The sequence below is a fragment of the Astatotilapia calliptera genome, chromosome 23 (genome assembly GCF_900246225.1).
Source record: "Astatotilapia calliptera chromosome 23, fAstCal1.2, whole genome shotgun sequence".
NCBI lineage: Eukaryota > Metazoa > Chordata > Actinopteri > Cichliformes > Cichlidae > Astatotilapia > Astatotilapia calliptera.
Window position 1 is genome coordinate 10181445 of NC_039323.1, and position 12476 is coordinate 10193920.

The window sequence follows — 12476 nt, forward strand, 5'->3', positions numbered from 1 at the left end:
GCTGTATTTCGCACATGACTATGAAAGGCAGAAGAGGATGTAGTTCCTTTGAATGTAGATAATCCGAATATTATAGTTTCTTTCCACTGTGTTCCTGTTAATGATAAACTACAAATTTACCCTAAATTACTAAAATATCGATATTATAAATGATCGGTATAGAAGGAATCGATATTTCAGTATCGATCCGCACATCACTAACTCTAAAATGTCGGAGTTTCCTTGAATGCACCATCATGAAGAGAAGCGTACCTGGCTAGCATACCTGCTGGAGCACGTGGCACCCAACCTGAGCTGATGGAGGCTTCGTGCTGTGAAGATGATTTAACAGGTACGTCTAACCTGACTCGCCACAGGTGCAGCCTCACAGCATAACATTCATCACCTTTACATTTATTAAAAGAACGATTAGTGTCAGTGGAAAACTCCAAAGTTTAAATATGCTATTGAATTAAAATGTATGAGCAGCATTTCAGTTTTAATTACACGTTTTTTATTTTTTAATTATTTATTATTATTATTATTATTATTATTATTATTATTTTATATTTTTTTTTTATTAAAATGGCTCCAGGACCTTCCAAGGGTTAAACAGGCTTAATCGTCAGCTGTTTGTTCAAAGCCGTTTGGTATCCAGGTGAGATGTCAGTCAGGTATAAATGTGGGTTAAACTGGGCCACAACATCTAGAGTTTTGGCTTTCAGGCAACTAAAGTTAATGTCATGTGTTCATGCTGCCATTGTCAATAAAGTTGAGGTTGTGGTACATTACCATCGAGCTAACTCACCCGCTGTGTGACAACCAGTGTTGGTCAAGTTACTTGAAAAAAGTAATCAGTAACTAATTACTGATTACTCCCCCCAAAAAGTAATCCCGTTACTTTACTGATTACTTATTTTCAAAAGTAATTAATTACTTAGTTACTTAGTTACTTTTTAAAAACACGATTTACAACCTGAAGAGGTGATAAAGTGATAGATCTTTCAGCCCAATTCTACTTTTTCTACATAATCCATCATACAAAATGTAATCAAATGGAAAAGTCTCTTTTTTTAACTTGTTTTATCAGTTTTAATCTTTTAACTTTATGCATCAAGCAAAACATTTAATTATATGCAACATTCTCTGACTTGAATAAATTAGTTTAACATTTAAACCTATTTTCTACACATTCCAGCACATAAAATAAAATATTTTTTGTGTTTTCACTCACTCTTTCAAACAGATGCAAGTAAAACACAGCAGAAAATAAATAAAGTCAAAGACTCAGCGGTCCTTTTGCTCTATTTTCACCTGTAAAGCAGGAGCAGGGTAGGCGGAGGGTTACCCTGGTGTAGGTGTGCTGCGGTCAGTTGAAGAATCCGCGCGAGTGTCTCTGTGAGTTTCCCATCACGTCGTAGCTACTCGGTGCTTGCTCGGAAGTTTAGGGGTTTTTTTCGCTGTAAAAAGAAGTTTTCTTCCCACGCACGATGGACGCTAATGTTTTTGTCACTTTTTATGGAATCAAACTCAAAGTAAGGTCAGTACTTCCACACTTTAAACGCTGCACACTCATACTCTCTCCCGCACTCGATATATTATCCATTGTTGATCTGCACACAGCTGCTGTCACCAACGTCGCACTTGCTTACGTCACTGTCATGAGACATTCTCGCAAAAAAAATCACGGTTTTAGTAACGCAGTAACGCAGCGTTCCTACGGGAAAGTAACGGTAATCTAATTACCGATTTTGCAATAGTAATCCCTTACTTTACTCGTTACTTGAAAAAAGTAATCAGATTACAGTAACGCGTTACAAGTAACGCGTTACTGCCCATCTCTGGTGACAACCTCAGTCAGAGATGGGGTCAGGCTGTATTTCTGTAGCATCTTAGACCATCACGGAGTTTCTCAGCGTGCACGCGGTCTGTGTGATGTCCACGTGGTATATCACAGGGACCACGTGGTAACGTGAACGACTTCAGTGCAGCTGAATTATCAGCGATGTGACACTAGAGCAAATATAAGACTCACAGCAACGTTCTCAACAACCTGCAGATGCTTCAGGGCAGCTTTAAGACAAGTGAACAATGAGCTACAATTATCCAGACGTGTTGAAATAAATGCATGAATAACAATGAATTTTGACACAATGAGCTACACACAATAGACGCTGGCTTGACTGTAGTGGTGTGCGGATCGATATTGAAATATCGATTCTTCCGATACCAGTAATTTATGTTCTAGAATCGATTCTTATATTAAAATATTGATATTTTAGTATTTTGGGGTAAATTTGTAGTTTATCATTAACAGGAACACAGTAGAAACTATATCATTTGGATCTAAATTGGAAGGAACTACTTCCTCTTCTGCATTTCATAGTCATGTGTGAAATACGGGCTTAAGTTTTATTTCTATATGATAATTCTGAATTATTAAGCAATAAGAACAAGTAGTCTGATGTCCTGTAATCATTATGAAGCTATATTATTATTACAATTACATAATACAATTATATATGAAATACAATGAAATATTACGTTTTTGTACAAAGTATCGGTATCGGATCAGTATCGTCGATACCACCCTGAATTTTACTTGGTATCGGATCAGAAAGGAAATCAGTGGTATCGCACATCATGACTTGACTGTTAAATCAGGAAATTATGTCGCTGTCCGGCAGATGTGCGAAAGCTGCCCCTAGACCTTTCAGACTGAAGCACAACTAGAATTTATTTATATTAGGCACGTGGAGGGAAGGATGCTAAAGCAAGGTGGCTGTTTGATTATTTCAGGTGCAGATTTCTCCTGCTGGAAATTAGATGATGATGATGATGAAATCAGACTATGAAAGGTTCCAGAAGGTTCCAATTAACTCCCTGTTTGCCTCTACATGCCTCGATTCATATATTAATCAGGTCCTGTAGCTCAATTATTGTTTACTGACCAGTGAAGTGTGTGTGTGTGTGTGGGGGGGGGGGGGGATAGAGTAGTTGATGAGAGAGTAAAGGTCAAAGGTCATCTCTTGGTAACAGAGGAGGAGGAGAAGAAGAAGAAGCCGGCTGTCCTCGCGGCAGTGAACGCACCGTCGAACTGCTTCCTCATTTCATGTGGAAAAACCAACTAATTACGTGGAAATATGATAATGTATAACGCCGGGGGAGCTGCCCGCCCAGCGCCGCTTATTACCCAGACTCCCTTGTTCCTCCACACTCCCCCCCCACCCTCTCTCTTCTGGTATTTCTCCCAGGGAGTCTCGCCCTTTCACGACTGGAGAAACATTAGCAGCCAGTCCGGCTTGTTTTGCATCAAAACAACGCCTCATTTGCATAATCTGATCTTGAGCTCCTCCCTCCTCATCACTGCCAGGGAAGGTCGATCCCTCCGCTCCCCATCTTCCTCAGGAGGCGATATCCCCCCACAGATCATCCCCACCACCTTCTCCCCTCTCCTCTTCATCATCTCATCTCATCCAGTTGTCTGATTCCTCCTTAAATATGCCTTCACCTGATACTGCAGGCTGACCTGCAAGCATGTGTGTGTGTGTGTGTGTGTGTGTGTGTGTGTGTGTGTGTGTGTGTGTGTGAGATCACTCCTTTCTTCTCCTGAGGAGGAGGAGGGTGTCAGTCAGTCAGTGATTGTGATGTATGAGAGCTGACAGCTTCCCAGTGCGACTATCCACTGGTCACCAGTATAGCTCTTAATGGGTCTAATGGCCTGAGAGAAGAGACATACACACACAGTAAGATGGGTCGGCCTGAACCAGAACTTTCAGGATGTGAAGCTGAGTGTTAAACTGGAGAGGAATGAGCCAAACAGCTGGAGACCATCCAGATGTCTCCCAGTAGTTTTTTCTTTCAGTTATTTGTAATTTTGTTTTGACCCCAAATGTCCTTTTTTTCTCAGGACAGGAAAGAATCTTTCCAAAAGCTCCTGGGTCCACATCAGGACATTCAGGGGCTTAGGAGGGGACGGTGGTGTGTTTGGTAAACTGTGTGAAAACAGTTTGTATCTCACCTGAATATTTATGTGATGTGAGTCGGAGTTGACCTTAGCACCTGCTCAGACACTTTGACTCAGTACAGATTTGGAGCTTTTTTAGAGCCTGAGATTCATTTGCTAACTTATCATGTGACTCAGTCGCTCATTCTTAAATGTTGATGTACTTCTTCAGCACTGAAACGCTGTCCCAGTGGTGTGTTTGGACTGTCTGATGGTTCCTGTGACATTGACCATAAGGTAAAGATGGATCCAATACTGTGCGCAGTTATATAGCTGTGATATTTAAAGATAATATATTAGTAATGGCTTAAATATGAATATAAAAATGTGATAAAATTGGTCAATTCTGGTTCCAGAGACTCTCCTCTGCTCTGTGCAGAGTTATTATTTTTGTCAAAAAAGCAAATTTTCACACATGTTAAAATGATTCTTTAAATGGACAGGTCCTCCTTTCTCCTCAGCACTCACAGGGCTTTATATACAACATGCCTCATTCACACAAACACTTTTTTTTCTGTGCCAAAGTGCTTTCTATCTAACATTCACACTCAGAGAGCAGCTTGCATGCAGACTGGAGCAGCCAGGGATCGAACCTGCTCTTCCTGCAGATAAATTGTACAGATCCATGTTATCATGAATTCTTCGGCCATGAGAAGCGTGGCCTGGCCTGCAGCTGTGGACTCTGGCTGCAGGATCAGCTGTATTCACAGGTATGGGAGAAAGAGTTGAAAGGACTTAACTCTGTGCAGACAAACACTGGTTGTAAAGGTCAAAGGACACTCCAGAAAGGGCAGTGTTCATCTCAGAACGTGCTTCTTTATGTCTGCTTGGGATTTCGGCTGCTTTAGACTGACAGGAAGTGGAAGAACAGGAAGTGGAGCCTTCTCTTTCTCTGCAACCCGATGATGATGATGATGATGAGTGGAGTAGAGTTTTCTCTGACAGACAGAGCATGCTCAGTCAAGATGGAAGCTCTGAGTCTGCTATTACAGAGCCCCTCGTCTCTCCAGAGCGGCGGCTTTCTGTGGGTCGATGCCATCGAGCTGAACGGCAGCCATGACGCTGGCAGCGGCCCGTCGCTCTCCTGCCAGCACGCTGCAGACCCGAGCGGCTTTCATCTCTCTATTTGTAAGAGGCTCAGCAGGAACCACAGCTCTTACCTGATCTTCACTGAACTCAGAATCACTTTCTGGGCCACCGGAGCTGTAGGAAGAGCCAGCAGCTCAGCCCCGTTTCCACATCCGCAGCTTCAGACTTGGAGCGGTGCTTCTTCAGCGCCACAATGAAGCTGCAGCAGAAAAGTTAAAGGCCTGCAAAGTCAGAGAGAAAATTCTTCTTCTTTGCTGCTCGGCGACACGGCCTGTTTAATTATGGGTCAGCGAGGAAGGGAAATTAATCTCAGGCGGTGGAGGAGTCACGGCGTCAGGCTGACAGGGGCCCTGGGGCCAAGGGGGGGCGGGCACGGGGCCAAATGCCGTGGTAGCCTCTGAAGTCACCACGCAAAAGGGTAGCAGTCAAAAGTGATCAGAGAGCGCCGGACAGCGGACTGGAAGTCAGTGCGTTTCTGGCAGCGAAGCCTCTGAATGAACATAAACCCATGTGACAGACACGCTTCAACTTCACCGCCACTTTCTGAGGCCACGGCAAGGACGTGTGCACGGCCTGGGGGACGGGGGGGCTGACGGTTTCAGAGAGATTGCTCCTCAGGTTTAAACTCTACACAAAGCATGAAAAAGAAATGCATTAAGAAATCACGTTTCTATTCTGAACTCTGGAAAAATGCACAACAGCGCCTCACTCAGGTACGGGGGTCCAAACATGTTGGCCATAACTACCCGAGAGTCAGAAACAGCCTAATCTGAACCTTTCCACAGTTTTTATACATACATTTTTGAGGTTTTATTGGATGGTTGGTTTGTATTAAGTTCTGCATTTACATGTATTACTTAATCAAGTGTATTTGATTTTTTTGCATTTACTTCCATTTCCTGTTTAGTTCCACATTTACATTAGCTTCTGATCACTGGATCCATTTTTTTAACAGACCTACCAAGCACTTATATGCACAATCTCTCTCTCTCACACACACACACAGATTCATACATCACGTTACTTTTTGCACAACCCACTGTCATTGTTGCACATTTCTATTGCACTGTTCTGCCTGTATCGTTCTGTTCTGTCTTTGTTTTGTTGCAATTTTTTCACACTTGCACAGTATGTAGTCCTGTATTGATTGTCTGTTTATTAGGGGTGCAACAATACTTGTATCGATATTGAACCGTTGGATACAGTGCTTTCGGTTCGGTACCATATGTATCGAACAATACAAACTTTTTTATTTATTTATTTTATCAACTTTTCTTCTGACGATGCTGTCTGTGTTGAGCGCTCAGTGGATCTGCGTTCGACTACTCCGCCTAGGCTGCAGTGTTGCCAACTTAGCTACTTTGTCGCTATATTTAGCGAGTTTTCAGGCCCCTTAGCGATATTAATTTATTTATTTTGTATTATTTATAACTTAATTTATTTGTTGTATTCTTCCTAGATTACGCATTGTGTTCTGCTTTTTTTTTTTTTTTTTCTAAAAAGCGACTAGTGACAAATCTGGCGACTTTTTCTGGTGTTATTGGAGACTTATTTATGACGACTTTTTGACGTGAAAGAGCGTGTTGCTCTTACTCTTAACAAGTAGCGGTGCTGCCGTGGGCACCTCACCCGTGCTAAAGCACTCACGGGCGGAGGATAGTCTTCCCCCAGCTGCAGGAGATGTTCACACCTATGCGTCCAAACTGCAAATGAATCGCGCATGAGCAAAGCCGCTGCTCCCGCACTGACTGTAATGCAGTCAGTTCTTCTTTTACTGTTATGCTGTTTTGTGGATCACAAGGTTTAAAACTACTTATAAACACACACACACAAAGTAACTCCACCAGAGTGCCTATTTCGGGTCACTTTTGCCGGTCGAAGCCCGGATAAAGGAGCAGGGTTGGAATTGTGACATTAAAAAACAATAATTGCTAAAAGAAATTTAATTTGTAGTTCTAAATAAATTCTAAATGCATTTAGGACGTTTTTTGCTCACTTTATGTCTCTTCCACGATGTTATTTCTCTCTCCAACAGCGTAGGTTACAATTATATTAACATGACCAATTATGCAAATTAGGTGATGACGTCAATTTGCGACTTCTAGCGACTTTTAGGACAGCCAATAGCGATTTTCCTTACTGAGGAGTTGGCAACACTACTAGGCTGCACTGTCGAGTGCAGATCCACTGAGCGCAGCGCAAGCTAGCAAGACAGAAGCTAAGCTCGAAATTGAACCTCCCCCACCCTCATTCAGATCTGGCGTTTGGAACTATCTTGGTTGAGGGAACTGGTGGGGTTTTTTTTGGGGGGGGGGGGGGGTTGATACAGTTTGTGAACTCACTGTCTGACCCATACTCCGGAACAGTAGGAGGCGGTAATGCTCCTTTACGTTGGTTGCCAACCGTCGTTTAACACAAAGAAGAAGAACTATCTTGGTTTCTATGTGAAGCATGACCCTGATGGTAAGCGTGTCATAGACAAAAGTAAAACAGTATGTCGGATGTGCCACGCAATGCACGCAATGTTGGTGGGAACTAGTGCGTCAGCGCAGTTAGCTTGTTAACGTGTTGACACTGTCCATCCCCACGCACGGGGCGATCCGCGGTAACTCGTTGGAGATTTGCTGCGTTATGGCATTAATGTCATTTTAACGAGATTAACGCTGACAGCACTAGTGGGAACACAACGAATATCACTGCACATTTACACTGACATCATCCTAGTGCAAAGACAAGTGGAAGCAGACAAAAACAACAAGCACATGATTCTCCTTATGGGGACCTGATATGTTTAATATGCTGCTGAGAATATAGCCCAGAAGAAGCGTATAGTATAGCTTTTATTTTGGAAAGAGCCATTTCTCTGTAATAAACTCTCTTTTCCAAAGATGAGTGATTTCTCGATCAGATAGATTTTTTTTGTTTTTGTTTCAGCAACATTACATTTAAAAACTGTACTTTTGAGTTAAAATATATATTTATAATTTTAATGACAAATTGAAGAGGCATGAACATTTTTTTTGTATCAAAAAAAATATCGAACCGTGACACCAAAGTATCAAACCGAACCGTGAATTTTGTGTATCGTTGCACCCCTACTGTTTATATGTAGCACCATGGTCTTGAAGGAACGCTGTCTCGCTTCACCGTGTACTGTACCACTGGTTGGAATGACAGTAAAGCCACTTGACTTGACTCTTGTCAGCTTTTGGACTCTGCATGACTCACCTCTGTTCCAACCAATCAGAGGCCGAACTCACTGCCGCCCCACACGTTCGTGCCTGATGAAGACTGACCTCGACTCTCTGACCTCGTCCAATCAGCCGTGACAGAGTCATCAGCTCATCCCACTAAAGTAAAAAACCCGCAGTAGGTCTGTTTCCTCCCTCTGGGACGGTTTCCCTCCTCCAGCCGAGCCACTGCTGCTTACCAACAGGTGTTTAAATGCTGTTGGGACGAGCTTCAGACGGAGACCCGAACAGGAATGGGGAGGACACGACCTTGTCAACGCTCCTTCTGACCCCGTGAACCATTTCATGATTCTTCACAGCTCCTCAGTTTCCAAACAGTTTGTACGTTCAGTCCGCCATCTTCATGTAATCATGGTGTTCATGTTAAATTTCTTACATTTTAAACTAGACCTGAGCCGACATGATATTCCTTATGAACAAGAACATGCTGAACTCCTCCCTGAGTCAGTGTCCCAGGAAAGATGCTGATCGCTGCATGGAGTTTAGAAGATTTCCAAAATCATCAAAATGTTAATTAGCTGATGAAAAAGACTTTTTCTGCAGCAGAAATGTTATCAGGGAGGCTGAGACGCTAAGAGAATCCCTAACAGAAACCTGTAGTCTGGTAACGGCAAAAATGGCGAGACATGTTCTCGTTCGCTGCCACCAAACACCCAATCAGCTGCTGAACGGGGAAATGTAGGAACCAATCACATCTGCACAACAGAGACCGAGGACAGTTTGAGAGGATGTCAGACGAATGGACTTGTTATGGTGGTAAAGATGGAAGGCCGGAATACTCAGCGTTTGTTTACTGCAGCTGTGGTGGGAGGAGCCAGAGACAGCAAAGTCATAATGAAACCTGAAAACCTGCAGGAAAGCTTCTGTTTGGCAGAGATGCGTTTAATCAGATTTGTTCATGTAGAAAAACACACAGATAAAGACTCAGAAACACACACGACACAGACACACACTGTGATGGTGTTTGACTCTTGCCTCCAGTTTGTTGCTTTGGGTTCAGTAATGCTGGAATGGAGGGAGACTCTCAGCTGAGCTCAGACTGAATGTTACAGGCAGCACTGCTGGCTGTGAGCAGCTGCACGGTAAGAGTTTACCGCCTGAGTGAAACTGTTTCTGCTGAGTCAGCTGATCTTCTGCTGCTGGTTCTTCCATTAAGGCAGATTTTCTCCTCTGGCAGCTGCAGAAGTCATCAGAGAGCAGGGATCAGGGTAACCTGGGAGTTAACGAGGATAACAGAGCTGTGAGGCCATCAGCGGCTCTGTGGCAAAGTTTGTTTATACCAGCTTAGTTTTAAAAAGATGCAAACACGAGTTCTCGAAAGATGCCTTTCTGTCTTTATGCTAACGGTTTCCCTTCACTTCCAGTGTTTGTGCTTAGCTGAGCTGCAGCTGTGATGGAGAAAGAGCTGTTAGCAGGGTTCCTCTGATTAAACACGCCGTCAGCGATGATTCACAGCTGGATCTGCTGGTGGTCTTAAAAGCCTCACACTGAAATCAAATGACGTTCACACAGCTCTGACTTGATCGTTATCTGAGTCTTCCTACTTCATATGAAGCAAGAGCCACGTGAACCAGAAAGATCCTCACAGGTCTAATTTATATTTAAGGAGCTTCAATGATATTAACAATAACAGTTTAAGTTGCTGTGGGAACTTAAGGTTCTACCTTTTTCTTTATTCTCTGAAAGTTTAGACCTCACACAGTTTTTTTTCTTCTTCTACTAGTTAAATTGTGGGATGTCACAGAAGGGATACAAGACCCACCCACCTGCGGTTTTTAATGGGCAGCCAATCAGAAGAAAGTTGGCCTCATATATTTGAAATCATCTTAAGTCTTCATGGGTTTGTTGGAGAAACCAGAAACCTTCTCGTTGCTTTTGGGAGTTTATTGTCTGAACTTTGTGGAGCTTTGCTGCTCGTTTCACCCTGGTTTCACTCGTCCTGCCAGAAGGTTCAATTTAACATTTAAAACGTTTACACTGAAGTGTACAGATAACAGATACAGTTCAGTCTGTGGACTCAGATCTGTGAGTGAAATGTTTGGTATTCCTGATGAGGATCAGAGGCGTGTTTGGGACTCAGGGCTCTGATGTGGTTCAGGACTGAGAGCAGAAGGTGGAGCTGAGTCAGGCACACAGAGGGGGTAAACAGACGGGGGCAGTAAAACTAAAAGTCCTGGAAACTTCTCAGCACACTTCCTGTCTGCTCTCTCTCTCTGGCTGTAGAACGTCTGTGCTCGCCTTGTTTTCCTTATCTCAGTTTTCCCCCTCTGTTCCCCTCAGATGCCAGATGTGTCAGGGTGACTGACGGCGCGCGGTGGATGTTTGTGTTGTTTGTGTCACAGCATTCCTGTGAGCGTGTGCAGAAGGTGAAGAAGACAAGTATGGAGCTCCTGCAGCTGCAGGTAGGTGCCAGCTCCCTCATCTCCGACCGGCTCGTGCAGATTAAAGGATTTTCCTTCGTTATTTTCTCACCCTTTTCTCCTTTTGGCTTCCTCCTCCTCCTTTAAAAAAAGAAAAACCTCACACAGCGAGTCATTGGGCTTTGCAGGCTCAGGATGAAACTTTGCCAGCCGTGTTGGTGCAGCAGGAAGCAGCGATGCAGACAGACATTCACCTGAAGCGCGACTTAGTTCAGCTCTTTAATGCCTATAAGTGATGACACGTTTTGTTGGGGAAGCTGAGCTGGTGGCAGGAAGTGACAGTACCTTTGTGTCCTTCTATGTAAAAACCCGGCATCCTTACAAAACATGTAAGTCTCTGTACGTCTACCTTTTAGTCATTACTGATTTCTGTGAATGGTGCCGCCTATCAAGCGTTTGGTTTTTTTCTAAAATTCTGGTGCCCACCAAAGAGGTGTTGATGAAAATCACCAGGACTGCGATTAAACATGACTTTGACCAGTAATTTTTAATTTATGCAGGCTTAACATTCCAAATAAGCAACTGTTAACTAAAGTAAGAGAGATACACCCCGTCCAGTACAGTTTAACGTCCAGGTGTCTCTGAGAATGGGATTCGGGCAAATCTAAACACGTCAGCTCAGAGAAGATGGAGGATGAGGGTTGAACTGTTCGAACGTCAGCCAGACAGCGTCTGAGAGGATCCATCCGTCCATCTGCGGCAGCGTCATTTGGGTCAATTGGGTCAAGTACCGATGAGCCGTGTGTAGACTGCTGACCGGTGTCGTGCCAAAAAGTGATTAGCGTTATTTAAATTTGTTTGAACTGTCATAAATAACTTGTTGGTCTATATTATATGAAACATGTCAAATGGATTCCTCATGAATGATATCCAGTCATCTTGAACCACATTCCTGTCACAAGGTAGAAGCTGCAATCAGTTTTTGGCAGTGACTTTTATACATCCTTTATCCTATATCCAGTTAAAAAATCTCATTGACATTAAAAATGCTCTAAAAGGCTCAAACAGAACAAACACAGCCCAGAGGTCCAGCTCAGGTGAAGCCTAGCAGACAGCTCGCAGGTACAGCCACCTGTGTCCACATCCACCTGTCAGTCAAAGAGGCCACGCCTCTAATAATCCTAATTTAAGCCTTAGTACAATTTAAACAGGTAATTTACAAAAACAGGCTGTTAAACGTGTTTGTTTCTGCTCTAATGTATTACATGGGAGTCTATGGGGACTGACTCACTGCTGATCTGCTGGACGTCACAGGGACTGCAGTTCGTTGTAGCTTCTGTTTCCTTCCAACCTCAAACTAATGAACCCACGCTCATCTGGCTGGATGGGAAGCGGCACGCCAGCTCTCTGCTTTGATCCTGAAAACACCCCATCACCTCCTCCTTCCTTCTCCCCCTCCCCCGGCCCGTCCAGCACCTCTGCGGGGTCATGCAGATTAACCTGTCGTTTCCTGCAGACAGTTTTGGTTGGGAGTGAAATGGAGGGTGAAGCAGTTTCCGGCTGGGAGTGTGGGGCAGTGGGGGAAGAAGCTGGGCTGGCCAGCTGCATGCTGGGAGTGTTTTTTTGTTTTTGTCTGAAGGATTTAGAGGACTTTTCATGTGGCAGAGGGGCAGTTGCAGGGATTCAGAGGGAACAGTGGAGGAGGGTTGGAGCTGCTCTGGAGTATCTGCTGTAAGTATTCTGGTCTGCTGGGTTCAGTGTTTGTGTTGGAAGAGGTCAGAGTCAGGATTA

General features: G+C 43.7%; 1 protein-coding gene across 1 annotated transcript in view; it reads left to right on the plus strand.

Moving 5' to 3' along the window:
* Window positions 1–222: 222 nt before the first annotated feature.
* The window catches only part of frem1b (Fras1 related extracellular matrix 1b), a 55307-nt gene continuing 43053 nt past the window's right edge, over window positions 223–12476 (plus strand). Inside the window, exons 1-2 of the mRNA XM_026158361.1 lie at window positions 223–331; window positions 10606–10727. The gene's annotated coding sequence lies outside the window, so the exon portion shown is untranslated. The remainder of the gene's footprint in view (window positions 332–10605; window positions 10728–12476) is intronic.